The sequence below is a fragment of the Mirounga angustirostris genome, unplaced genomic scaffold, assembly GCF_029215605.1.
Source record: "Mirounga angustirostris isolate CCGP_5_RB_7025 unplaced genomic scaffold, mMirAng1.0.hap1 SCAF_2, whole genome shotgun sequence".
Lineage (NCBI taxonomy): Eukaryota > Metazoa > Chordata > Mammalia > Carnivora > Phocidae > Mirounga > Mirounga angustirostris.
Genome location: NW_026991710.1, coordinates 72,844,422 through 72,857,681, shown reverse-complemented (window position 1 = coordinate 72,857,681; position 13,260 = coordinate 72,844,422). Strand labels below are relative to the sequence as shown.

General features: G+C 33.5%; 1 protein-coding gene across 12 annotated transcripts in view; it reads right to left on the bottom strand.

Moving 5' to 3' along the window:
- CCSER1 (coiled-coil serine rich protein 1) overlaps positions 1–13,260 on the bottom strand; it is a 1,348,832-nt gene that overhangs the window by 1,218,838 nt on the left and 116,734 nt on the right. For 2 of the 12 annotated variants that reach the window (XM_064584804.1, XM_064584805.1), the window contains exon 2: positions 1,124–1,312. The exons of the other annotated variants lie outside the window; for them this stretch is intronic. The gene's annotated coding sequence lies outside the window, so the exon portion shown is untranslated. The remainder of the gene's footprint in view (positions 1–1,123; positions 1,313–13,260) is intronic. 12 annotated transcript variants of the gene reach the window in all.

Genomic DNA, 13,260 nt, shown 5'->3' with positions numbered 1-13,260 from the left:
CTGGGTGATGGACATTGGGGAGGGTATGTGCTATGGTGAGCGTTGTGACTTGTGTAAGACTGATGACACAGACCTGTACCCCTGAAACAAATAATACGTTATATGTTAAAAAAAAAAAAGAGAGAGAGAAGATAGTAGGAAGGGAAAAATGAAGGGGGAAATCGGAGGGGGAGCTGAACCATGAAAGACTATGGACTCTTGAGAAACAAACTGAGGGTTCTAGAGGGGAGGGGGATGGGGGGATGGGTTAGCCCAGTGATGGGTATTAAAGAGGGCACGTACTGAATGGAGCACTGGGTGTTATATGCAAACAATGAATCATGGAACACTACATCAAAAACTAATGATGTAATGTATGGTGATTAACATAACATAAAAAAATAAAATTAAAAAAAAAATTTCACCCTGTCTGAAAAATAATATGCTTTTTAATTGTAAGCTAATGACTTTTCTTTAATTGTGCTATGTTAACCTTCAACACTGGGGGGGGGGGGGGGAGTATTTATTAAGAAAGCACCAATCAAGGCATTTGTGTGACACAGTTTTTCAAAGAATTCTACAAATTACTTTTAATGAGCCAAACTAATCATTCTTCTGCTTTACTGAAATTTAATTATCAACTTAACTGAAAGCATAAAGTCTGCCCCATTTCCTTTTCCAAGCAATGAAACTGCAAAATATAAGGAAAGTACAAATCAAAAGTAAAATAGATTTGACCTGAAATCATAAATTCTATTTAACAGAGTATTTAGTAGTATGTAATGTAACATAATCATTCAAACAATGCTATGGAGTCTGACTTAAAGTGACACCAATGATGGGATGCTTTTACATCACAAAATTCCATGAAGTACTAGGGTTTCTATGACAAAGATGATTCACTAAGAAGTTTACTTAAAAGATAACGTCAGTAGAATAACCTGTTATCACCAGATAATGGTCTCCCACTATTACACAGTAGATTGTCAGGAAAATACATATGGGAAATAAATACCCAGGTAAAGCAAAGCCATTTATTTTCAAAGCAGGAGAAAGCAACTCTACAGTAATGTTGTATGACAATCACTTTACTTCCTTAAACCAAATGCTTTGATGTAACTGTGATCACTTAGAAATCACCTACCTCTCTTTCTTTTCTGGATAGAAAACTCTTAACAGCATCAATAGGATCTACAGTGAATTGAATAGAGTAACAGACTTTAATCTGACTCTTGTGAGATACAGTGACCCAAGATGTCTTTTCCATGAACTATATAACTTCTTTACATATTCCTCTCCAAGAGCTCATAAAGAGAGCAGTCTCTGAAGTAACCTAAAGGGGGCAGAGTATATAGGTTAGATATAGGTTTGTTGAACAATCCTATTTAGGGATTTGTAACAGAGTTCTACTGATACAATAATTTGGGTAAGTTGAGATGAGAGCATCTGGAACATCAATTATTTCAATATGAATAAATCTCAAATTTCATTTCTTTATTTGTACTTATATTTACAAAACCAACTAAAATACTTTAAAAACTAGTGCCAAGTTAAATATCCATTAATATTCTAGACTGTAACTATTAGCAACAATAAAAACGTATATGCAATGTATGTATAAATGTATTTATATATAACTTAACCTTGTTTGTAGAAGTATTAGCCCCTTTTTAATATCATTTTGACATTAATAACCACTCAGAAAAACAGACACACAAAACAGTGCTCTTATTGGCATAAAAATAAATAATATAGCATATGACATATATTAATATAAAGTGATAACCCACTTATAAACCAAGTACAGTTAAAAATGCTTTTAATGAAACTGGAGTAAAAGCTTTATGACAAAATATCAACAACTAAAAAGCACTCAAACACATTTATTCAAGTCTAATTATCATGCATATGCAATTAAGCTGATTCAGGAAGTATAAAACCAAGATACCATATGGTTCTTAGTTCTCCAAAGCTGCAGACATAAATGTGGATTTCTGAGCACACTAGCTTCTGAGCACACTACCACCGATAACAGAATGCTTTGCCCAGTCATCCTTAGTGCCTTTTTAAAATTCATTTTAGAAAATACAGTGTTTTTATTCCATCAAAATATATGAGAGTGAAACGCAGCCAAACAGGCACGTCAATCATGGGTATCCCTGTAGTGACTCAAGTTGGATTTTTTTCAGTGAATAAACTAATGCTGTCTCCGTTACACAAAATTCTGCTTATGTTCAAGTTTAAACAAACTTCAGAATTATGAAGTAATTATAAATGGTGTGCATTTATCTATCTATACATGTATTTTCAATGGGTTGGTTACTATTCATAGTTTTCAGACTTTACAACACTGTAAAGAAAAAAGCTAACATAGATAAAAATAGACTTGAGAATGTCAGTGATTCATTCCTATGAATTGCTTTACTAGGCATAATTCTGTTTGTTTATTTTTTTTCTCTACTTTAAGAGGTGAGTTAAAAAAAAAAAAAATTACCTGGGCAGGGGTTGGGGAGAGGGAATCTATGTAACCCAAATCAGCAATAGACAAAAATATTCTTAAAACTATACTACCACATAGCTGTAATGGTTGAGTAAACAAATTGAGACCATTGTGTTTAAAATGCTTTTCAATAGTACAGATATATGTAAATACCAGTATGATTTCAAAAGTTTTGAGCCCTATTTAATTTTAATAACTTTATATATGAGCAAACACTGGGCAAAGTAATGTGACCATGTGATCTGCAAAGCAACAGGAATGGAACTGCTAAGATAATGATCAACGCTGAAACATGACTCTAGAGCTTTATCTCTACTTTACTGGAAGGGTTCCAATGGTTCTTCAACCAATGTGATAAAATATTGAGATTAATGGGTTAAAGACATTCTCATATGTCAGGAGAGTCTGGCTTTCTAATTCTAATTTTCTAACTTGGCAAGGAGACTCTCTGGTAACTCACTGAAGGAGAGAAGAGAATAGTTGGGTAAATTATATGCACATGTAAATGAGGGCCTAGGTTAGGTCTGACTTATAGACTCCAGATTTCTATTTTTTTGGTTACGTTGTATGAGTCCATAGACCTCAACCCCTAAAATAGAGGCCCATTTATTTGGTGGGGGGGGGGGTGGGGGGGTGTTCCAGCAGTTATATAAGAGTTCAATCAGCCCCTGTGATCTAAAAAGAAAAAGAAAAAAAAAAAAAAAAGGAGGTGGGGGAGGGAGAGAGGAAGGAAACAAAAAGGGGGGGATAGAGTGTGATATGACCTCATTATTTGTCCAGAGAAATATTTTTGCAGGCCAAAAGATTCATCATCACAATCTGTCTACCATATTTGGAATAGTGGCTTTACTCCTTCAGTCCTCAGATTCCTGAGATCAAATAGGGAAAACACTTTAATAAGATTGATGAGTTTGTAATCCTCCTCTTAGCAACTCTTTGGAATTTGCTTTTTTTTTTTTTCACATTGTTTAGCAAATCCCTTTTTATTTCATATTTTATTAACATGGGCTTTTGAAAAGTATTTGTCCCCCTCTCCAGGACAAATCTCATTTTTTATAGCATGAGATTTTTAGACTCTTTAACACTGTCTTGGCAGGAAAAAACGTCAAAGACTAATTTCACAATAAGCTCTTACTTAATATATGATTAGCATTCACAGGCCACATAACCAAATTTTAACACATGATCTATTCTCATTCACAGCTCACATTAATACAAGCCACAGCTACTTCAAAGAGCAAGTCACATCTAGAGCGTGGGTTCCTAAAACATTTTATCCTATTACAGCCTATGGATTACACTAATCATTAGAAGCAGTAGAAAGATAGGTATGGCTGTCTGTGTTTTAAGATGGTTCAGTAAGGAACTATTTCCCCTACCTGGTTTATCCTGATATGTTTGTTCCAGCTACTTCTACATAATGAAGAAAAAAAAATTGAAAGACAATACAGCAAGAGGCAGAAAAAGAGTCTAACACAAGATTTGTCTTCATCACGGAAATGCCAAGGTACTGTGCTAGCTCTTTGATTCAATTTCTGTTCCACTGCTTTACCTCACCTTGGAGATTCCATTATCTTCCTAGTAAATATTCTGTTCTTCACTCTACATTATTGCTATGTGGCTAATTCTTCCCACATATGATGGATATTATAAAGCCTTAGCTTTAGTTCCCACACTTTGCTTCCACAGTTGATTGATATATGATCCCCACCCTTTTCATTATATCCTTCTCCCATTCTAACACCATGCTGATAAAACTAATTGCATATAGTCCACCTATTTTTTATTCCAGAAAATTTCAGAATAAACAGGCATCCAACAAAATATAAGTATCTTTAAATCTACATATTTATAAAAATTTTACACATTCCAGTAATGACTAGATTACACTACACTCAAAGTGGGAAACAGGTTTCATCTCAAGCCCATCTTAAACAGTGGGAGTCAGAGTGAAGTACTGAGAATAGTTGGGAGGTCTATCCAAGCTCAGCAGGAAAAAGTGCCCTCATAGAATATGATGTGTGACATGGGCAATGGTGGAAAAAACTGGCAGCCTGTGTGCTATTTTCCACCTTAACCTGCACTCTCCTGGCTATAAACTTTCTCTTATGGAAAAACCCTAAGGTCATTAAAGAGATTAAATACATGATTTGCCAATCACCAAAGACATCAAATTTTCACTTCCTTGACTTATATACTATCACCTCTCTTTTTCAGTAACAGCTGTTACTCTTTCCTCTTTCTCCTTTTTCTCAGTTCTATGAAAGAGAATTCCTCAGTGCAATTTGAATTAGAAACATTTCTAACGATATTTTCTGCTAAAACATCGAAGATGGAAGAGACACAGAGAAAAAATTAATAACAATCAATAAAAAATGTCAGATTATTCTAAATTGTGGGTTAGGATGTTACTGAATTACTAAAGATACGGTCTTAGGTTTAAGATGTTCAAATCACATTTTTGTCCTAAACTCTTAATGTTTTCTATAATTCTATGAGGTTGGACAAAGGCATAATGACACATACCCATCATTATGGTGTCACACACTGTGTTTTCACTGTCCTTAATATCCTCTGTGCTGTGCCTATTCACCCCTCCCTTCCTCCACTACTTTACCTTGTCAAGTCTTAGTTTCCTCAATAGCAAAAGAGATGTGACAGCATGTGTTCAAGCAAAGATGGTGATAAAGTAATGCGAAAAAAATTGCACAGTATGTAAATGACTTTTCAATATGTTTTTAATGAACTTTTTTTTTTACCGTGACTTCCATATCTGATGACATAAATCTACCAAATTAAACAGAAGTCTCATGTGTTTTCCTCAATATGATTCCTTAAAGTTTTGATAAAGCTCTACTTCAAGACAAACATTCTCATTCAAAGTCAAATGGGGTGAGAACTAGGGATAGCAGGAAGTTGGGATACAAAATGATGTTGAAGACTTGGAGTCACTGGATTCAATGTCTTAAAAACATGTATGAATAGTATCCACCTATGAATGTTTTTAATTTGCATACTTAAAAAGGAAGAGAGGGCTTTCTTACCCCTAGGGCTGTTTTATCTGTTCCCATCACAACACAGCTGATAAGACCCAACAACCTGAAAGAATGCCAGGATGCACAGATTCCTCCTTCCCTTCTTCCCCTCTATGTATTGTCCCTAGAAGTTTTGTTGCTCTAACTTAGTACAGAAGAGGAAATCACTACTCCTATTAAATTGAACTGTGGAATAAGGAGAATTTCCCTCATGTTTTGAGCTTGACTTCAGAATGTGTTTTTCAATAGAAGCAAAGTTATATATATTTGGGAGATAATGCAATATGATAAATGATGTTGCTATGTACATTAACCACATAAATTTGTTTTGTGAGTTAGCATAAAAATTCATTACTATAAAATAAAATTTCTAGGGGCACCTGGGTGACTCAGTTGGTTAACTGTCTTGACTCGTTTTCAGCTCAAGTCATGATCTCAAGGTGGTGAGATGGAGTCCTATGCCCAGCATGGAGCCTGCTTAAGATTCTCTCTCTCCCTCTCCCTCTGCCCCTTCTCCCCCCCTCACTCATGTTCTCTCTCTCTCTCAAAAAAAAAAAAAAATCAAAATAAAATATCTTGAGGAAAATGCTTGATCAGATTAAGAACCCCAATTAAAAAATATGTTTTGGGAATGTACAGATGAAAATCTTATACATACTTGAAATCAGCAATGATGTACAATGTAGAGGAAATAATTTCATGAATTCTCTAAGTCATATGACAGTCAATATCAGTTCTATAATGATGATTATTAAGTTCTCTAACAACAATTATGAATGAAGGGAGGGAGGGAGTACTGATTTTAGAATTTTCTTAATTCTCTTTTAATACTTTTATACTGAATCACATAACCTGAAATACTCAAATTTTAAAATGAATGATGGTGGTCTTTGTCAGCTCTATTATGATAATAATTACTACATTTATTAGAGTTGTGTTTTATCAGTTGATTGCAGTTTTAAATATTTATAGTTAGGGTCTTAAGTGAAATAATGTAAAGCTAAATGTTAAAATCTCAGGGTCCTCATATCTAGGGCTGCTAAACAGCCAATGAAGTTAAGTACATTGCTGCAAAATATCTAAAGGTTATAGCAGAACTAGATCCGTATTTGAAAGGCTAAAAATATTGTAAGATTATAATACAAGTATTTAATCAGAGCCTCAGGATGTGATTTGTCAGAAGATGGCAGTGCATTTTATTCTATATATTTATTCAATCAAGAAAATGAAATACAATGATGACCAAATTATTTCTCTCATAGAAGAACTATAAAAGAGATTCTTATCCTTAAAATCATGTAATTAATATTTCATAGAGTAAAACAGCTGGATTCCGCACTAAGTATGAAATATCCTCTCCCCACTACACTCAGAAAGATACATTTGATTTTGAACTAACCCTAAACATAACCTCATAGTAGAATATAGAATATTTGATTTTAATTTCTCATAGCTTCTTTCACTGGCATTCTTTAAAATATAGGAATATGAACAAAAATGTCTTTAAAATTATTTGATGTAATCACCTAATAACACATTTTAATTTCTATATCATTATATTAAAAAAATTATTAAACAGCCCTAATTTATACAGGTGAAATTTAAACACTTACCAGAAATCCACCAGGTTAGTTTTTTTAATACTTGATTAGTTATGATTATCATCTAACTTTGATGTGCATATAAATATATATGTATATATAAAAATATGTATTATTTAAACATTAAAATAACCTTTCTTCAATGTATTTTTTAATGCCAATATCCATCTTGAAATCCACTCAAAGGATAAAGTTTGAAAGATAAAATTAATTATACTGTATTGCCCTGGCAATATAAGCAGGTATAATTATTTTGGTATAATTACCATGTATCAATTATACCAATTTTGGCATAATTACTTTAAGAACTTAAAAATGGTCAAGTAAGAGATTACAAGTAGTTCATGTCCTTTTCTCCTCAACATAAAACCCATAAAAGTCTATTTGTTCACAAAGTTAAAGATTATAATACACAAGTTATCTGAAATACAGAATATTGTTTACTAGATATTATATTTAAAGTATTCTTGTAGTTTATGGAGATGAAAGAAAAATTATATCCTTTCTTTAAAATAAGGAGGATAAACAACAAATATCAGAAAAAGAAAATGGGTTATGTTAGTGGGAAATGTAATTTGGAATTTGTTAAGAGGCCTTCTTTTTGTGAAGGAATAAATTCAAAATTAATATACCAACTAAGGTGATAAAAAAATGAAAAACCTTCAATTAATAATGGTCAAGATAACCTTAATATTCCACAGAGGACTATTAAATGCTTAGATAGGTAGAAATGTTCAAACCCAATCATCCAGGACACCACCATAACTGAAGCAAAGAAAAAGTAGTAATAATAAAGAGTGCTAGACAGCTACATATACATTTAATAGGGCAGCAGATTTGTTAATTAACACCAGATGGAGAAAAAGAAAGTTTAGAAGCATTTGTGTGTGTGTGCATGCGTGTGTGTGTGTGTGTGTATGTATATATGTGTGTGTGTATATACATAGGCATTACAAAATGCATGACAGCAAATAGGAAAGTATTACAGTAAATAGGAAAGTATTACAATATTAAGGATGTTCTTGTTCTAATCTTTTTAGTTGATGTTGTATGGGATGTATGACATGATGAAAATACCGTGTGATAAACTAATTTTTTATAATATTAATAGCCAATAAAATTTCTCATCCCAGTTAATACTAGTGACTCCCCAGAAATCATGTCAACATTTCCATGAGTTAGACTTTTATTGTAAATAACAGAAAATGCAACGCCAAAAAAATGCAATAAATTCCAAAATGAGATTGCAGAGCATGCAAAAACTGCAAAATTTCACTAAACTGATGAAGGTGAGGTAGAAAACTGCTCAAGACACACACACAGATACTGACAAATCAGAACTATAAGACACAATCGCTTCTCGGCCTTTTGGCTAAGATCAAGTGTAGAACTATAAGACACAGACTTATGGAAGAAAAGCAAATTGAAAAGAATAGTTACAGACTTTGTGCAATGGAAAAGCATTTTTTAGTAACACAGATTATGCCCTTGAAGAAATTGATGAAGCCCTCAAATATTTTATTTTTACAAGAAATCCTCTTTATGACGGTGCTCTAAAAGTCACAGGTGAAGACTGCTGCGTAATTCTATTATATCTTTATGTCTGCAAAATTTCTTCCCCAAATCAACACTGGATCATTCTTTACTCATTCCTAATGTTGAAGTCATCATTGCAATTACCACCTAAGATAACTTTTTATTTTATTTTACTTTTTTTCAAGCAAATTTGTAAACTTCTGTTTTTCCTCCAGTGTATTGACTATGAATTACTGGGTCTCCATTTTGGATGTATTTATCCTGTGGGGTTTTATTTTGTTTTGTTTTGTTTTCTGAATCAACCACCTATACTGGAACCAGTTATAACATTAAATGTTTCCTTAAAGGGATACATTTTAGTGAATTTACAAGAAGAATCACTAATAGCATTAGAATACCTCATTTTCCTATGAAACAATCTTGCAGCTTATGGCCAAACCCTTTTTAACCATCATCTCTTACCAAGCCACTCAAGTCTACAACTAGACTCTGCTTCCATCTGTCTACAATCTCTTCTAAATATTTAGGACAGGGTTTTTTGTTGTTGGTTGTTTTTAATCATGTTTATTATCCCTTCACTTAAAGGCTTTGAAAGACTTACCATTATACTTAGATTTAAATCCAAATAAGTTATATACATTCAACAAAGTCCTACCTCTTTGATCTTATACCCCCCTTGCTTGCTTTGTTTCAACTACATTAGTCCCCTTTTCCTGCTAAGGTATTAGCACCTGAAGGCCATTTTATTTACTCTTGCTTATTGCAAGGCAAGAAATTCATACAAAAACAAAAAAATCATGAATCTATAGTTTGGAAATTCCAAGAGTTTGTCTTATCTCATCCATGTAACTAAAGACCCAGGGACTCAAATCATACTAAAATTACAAAAATTTCTTTAAACAAAGGCTTCTTTTTTTTAAGATTTTATTTATTTATTTGAGAGAGAGAGAGGGAGTGAGAGAGCATGATAGGGGAAAGGGTCAGAGGGAGAAGCAGACTCCCCTCTGAGCAGGGAGCCCGATGCAGGACTTAATCCTGGAACTCTGGGATCATGACCTGAGACGAAGGCAGTCGCTTAACCAACTGAGCCACCCAGGTGCCCCAACAAAGGCTTCTTAAAAAAAAAAAAATGTATTTATTTTTATTTGACAGAGAGAGAGGGAGAGAGCACAAGTAAGCAGAGCGGTAGGCAGAGGGAGAGCCCGATGCAGGGCTTGAACCCAGGACCCTGAGATAATCTGAGCTAAAGGCAGACGCTTAATGGACTGAGCCACCAGGGACCCAAGCAAAGGCTTCTTACATGCAAATCTGTCCAAAAGTTCTCAATAATTACCAGAAATTTCCTATTACTTCAAAAATACTCAAGTATAATTCTATTATTTTATATAAGTGTATTGAGAATTATTCAGACATCTTTAAAATGTTAAAGGTATATAAAGAATAAAATGAAAATCTCCATCTAGCTAAAAAACTTACCACCTCCAATAATTTCTATCCTATTAAATTAAACCTATATATAAATCACATAGTAAGAATATGACAATAGAATCTTCTTTAAACTAATAACAACTATTTCAGGGAATAAGATTCTGTTAAAGCATTACAGACTAGTCTGGGCATGTCAGGATTTCGCTGCATCTTGTAAATTTGAGAGATGCACTGGATACTATGTCTGAGAATGTTTAATGACAAAATATATGACTACTCTACTATGATTTAAGAAGCACCTCATGAATCAAATACCAAATATGATAATACCCTATCAGTTTACACAATGGATATAAAATATTTCTCAATTAAGTAATTCAGATATTGGATTGGCTGAATAAATCTCACTGGAGACACACAACTGAATACTATTTGGCATCTAGAAAGATTAGGAAGTATTTCATAATAAATTTTCTAATGCCAGAAACACATTATATAAATATACACTATACTGAGTAAAACATAGTATGCATATATGGGGCAGCCATATAGGTGCTCCATTCAAATCTTTCCTTCAAGAGAACCACCTGTAAGAAACATGACTGATGGATAGCCTTCAGCTGCCTCACCTTGGGATCCTTCACAGTATTCATCTTGAAGCTATACTTTCCCTAGTCTCTTCCCAGCCAATGACTAAGCACAAGGGAGCTCCTAGAATCAGACCATTCCTTACCAGACATGGGATTCCTATTAGGGGCAACTTTCACTTGAGGACTGCCCACTGGACTGGCTGAGACTTACTCAATGGTTCTGCTATCTGAGGCTCTTCCTACCCAGTTCTCCCTCCCCTCTTTTTTCCCATAGATGTCATATCTCCATTACGGTCTGAAGACTCCAAGACTACTCTCGCTCCGTCTCCGCTTTATCCTCCATTAAACCTCTTGCACATCTAGTCCCATTTTGCTGTCTGCTTCTTGTCAGACCCAAACAAATACAGTACATGTAATTAATTTTGTTCATATAGAAAAAAGACTAGAAAGAAATGTATCAAACCATTATGACTGTTTTCCTTTGAGGAATGTAACTATAAGAAACTTTATATTTTTTGAAATCATAAACTTTTCAAAAATTCTCCGAATTTTTCATTAAGTATTCATTTTGATAAAATTTTTAAATGAATAAATAATTTATTTGTAATTATTTTTCTGTGATCTTGTATCAGTAGCGGTCAATATCAATAGCTGTCAAATACAGACTAAGGCGTTAAAGTCATTATTTTATAAACACCAAAATATATTCACTGGCTACAAACTCTGTATCATCTTACCATTAACCTGGAATCTTAACTTCAAGATCACCTTTTTGCAAATGACTGGAGTTAACATAAAACTGATCAACATGATGGTTAATTTTATGTGTCAGCCTGACTGAATCACAGGCTGCCCAGGTATTTGGTGGGCCTCAACAAATCCATGAAAGACCTGAAGAGAATAAAAGGCTGTGTAAGGGAGAATCTGCTCTCTCTGTCTATCTTTAAGCTTGAACATCCATCTTCTCCTGTCTTAGGACATGGATTCAGACCGAACTTAGGCCACTGATTCACCTGTGTCTTCAGCTTGCCAACTGCAGATCGTGGAATTTTTCAGCCTCCATAACGACATGACCCAATTCCATACAGTAATGTATAATCTACTTGAAAGAACTCTTTTGGGATTCCTTATTTAAAAATTAATAAAATTTTCATAAATGTATCTATCCTAAATTCTTATATATTTAATTTGCTTAAAGTATGGTATGGGTATGGGCCTGGAATTTTAACTATAATCTCTTTATATTTATCTATCCATCTATCTATCTATCCTATTGGTTCTGTTTCTCTGGAGAACCCATACTAATAGAAGCCATAGTTTACCTAGCCCAGATTGAATCTCTTTTCCACCACCATAACCAACACAAATCCCTGCTTTGCTCATTCGAGTTTTAAATATACCAAAATACATTTTGTTTGCTTCCTTAATAAACATTTATTGAATGGCCATTATGTGTCTTGTTTTCAAATTAAAGAAAAAAATGTACAGGGTCTCTGTCCTAGAATCATTAAGTACTCACTTTGGTAACTAATATTTAATAATGAATAATAATGCTGTATTATTGATAAATTACATTTTATGACATAGAACACTGATATTTCATGCTATTTTTTCATTTGCAAAAATCATTAGTTTTCAAGTGAGTTTTATATCTACTATTAAAACCACCACATTTTCTGTAACACTGAATAAAATAAAACTATTATTGATCTATGTTTTGGCTGATTGTTAATTATTAATAATTTAACCCATTTATTAATCCATAATAAGCAATCTCAAGGTGAGTTATGTAAACTTATTTCTTATGACTACTTTTTTTTTTAATTCTTGGTTTCTCATCCTTAATATATGGTTAATAATAACTACCTCCAGAGAAGCATTCTGATGACAGCTTACTCCAAGAGTCTACAATGCCAAGTACTCAGTAAACATTTTAGGATAGGACAGGGACTACTGAAAAGAGCAATGTCTTCAGAACAAATGGGCACAATTCAGATCTAGTACTTATATACTGTAGAGCCAAAAGCACATTGGTTAGCCTCTCTGACTCTAATACTGTTTGTCTGTAAAGCTGGAGGCAACAATGCTCACTCTACAGAATTTTACCATGGATTAAATGAGATAACATTCATAAGGCATTAGAATAATGCTTCGCACACTATGCTTTGGCTTTGACTTATATATCCTTCTTTATCTTAACTATCTTGTACATTATGTATTTTTGCAATAGACAGAATGGGACAGGTCACAAAGCCTGGTGGAAATTTCTATGACTACAAGAATGGTCTCCCCCAGCATTCTAAATAGACACTAAGTTAAAAGAACAGAGAGAACTCCAGTTGGATCTGGAACAGTATCAATAAATATGGTTTTCAAATGTGTGAAACCTAAGGAAATAAACTATAAAAGATGAAGAAAAAATCTTTACAAACTCTTGGATGCAATGTGGCAGAGTAAAGAGTGAGAACTCTGGAGTTAGGCTGTCAGGGTGAATGCCACAGTTTCATCATCAATTAGCTGTACAAACTTAGATAAGTTACATACACATCCAGAGTTTCAGGTTCCTCTTCTATAAGCAAAAAATAAACAAC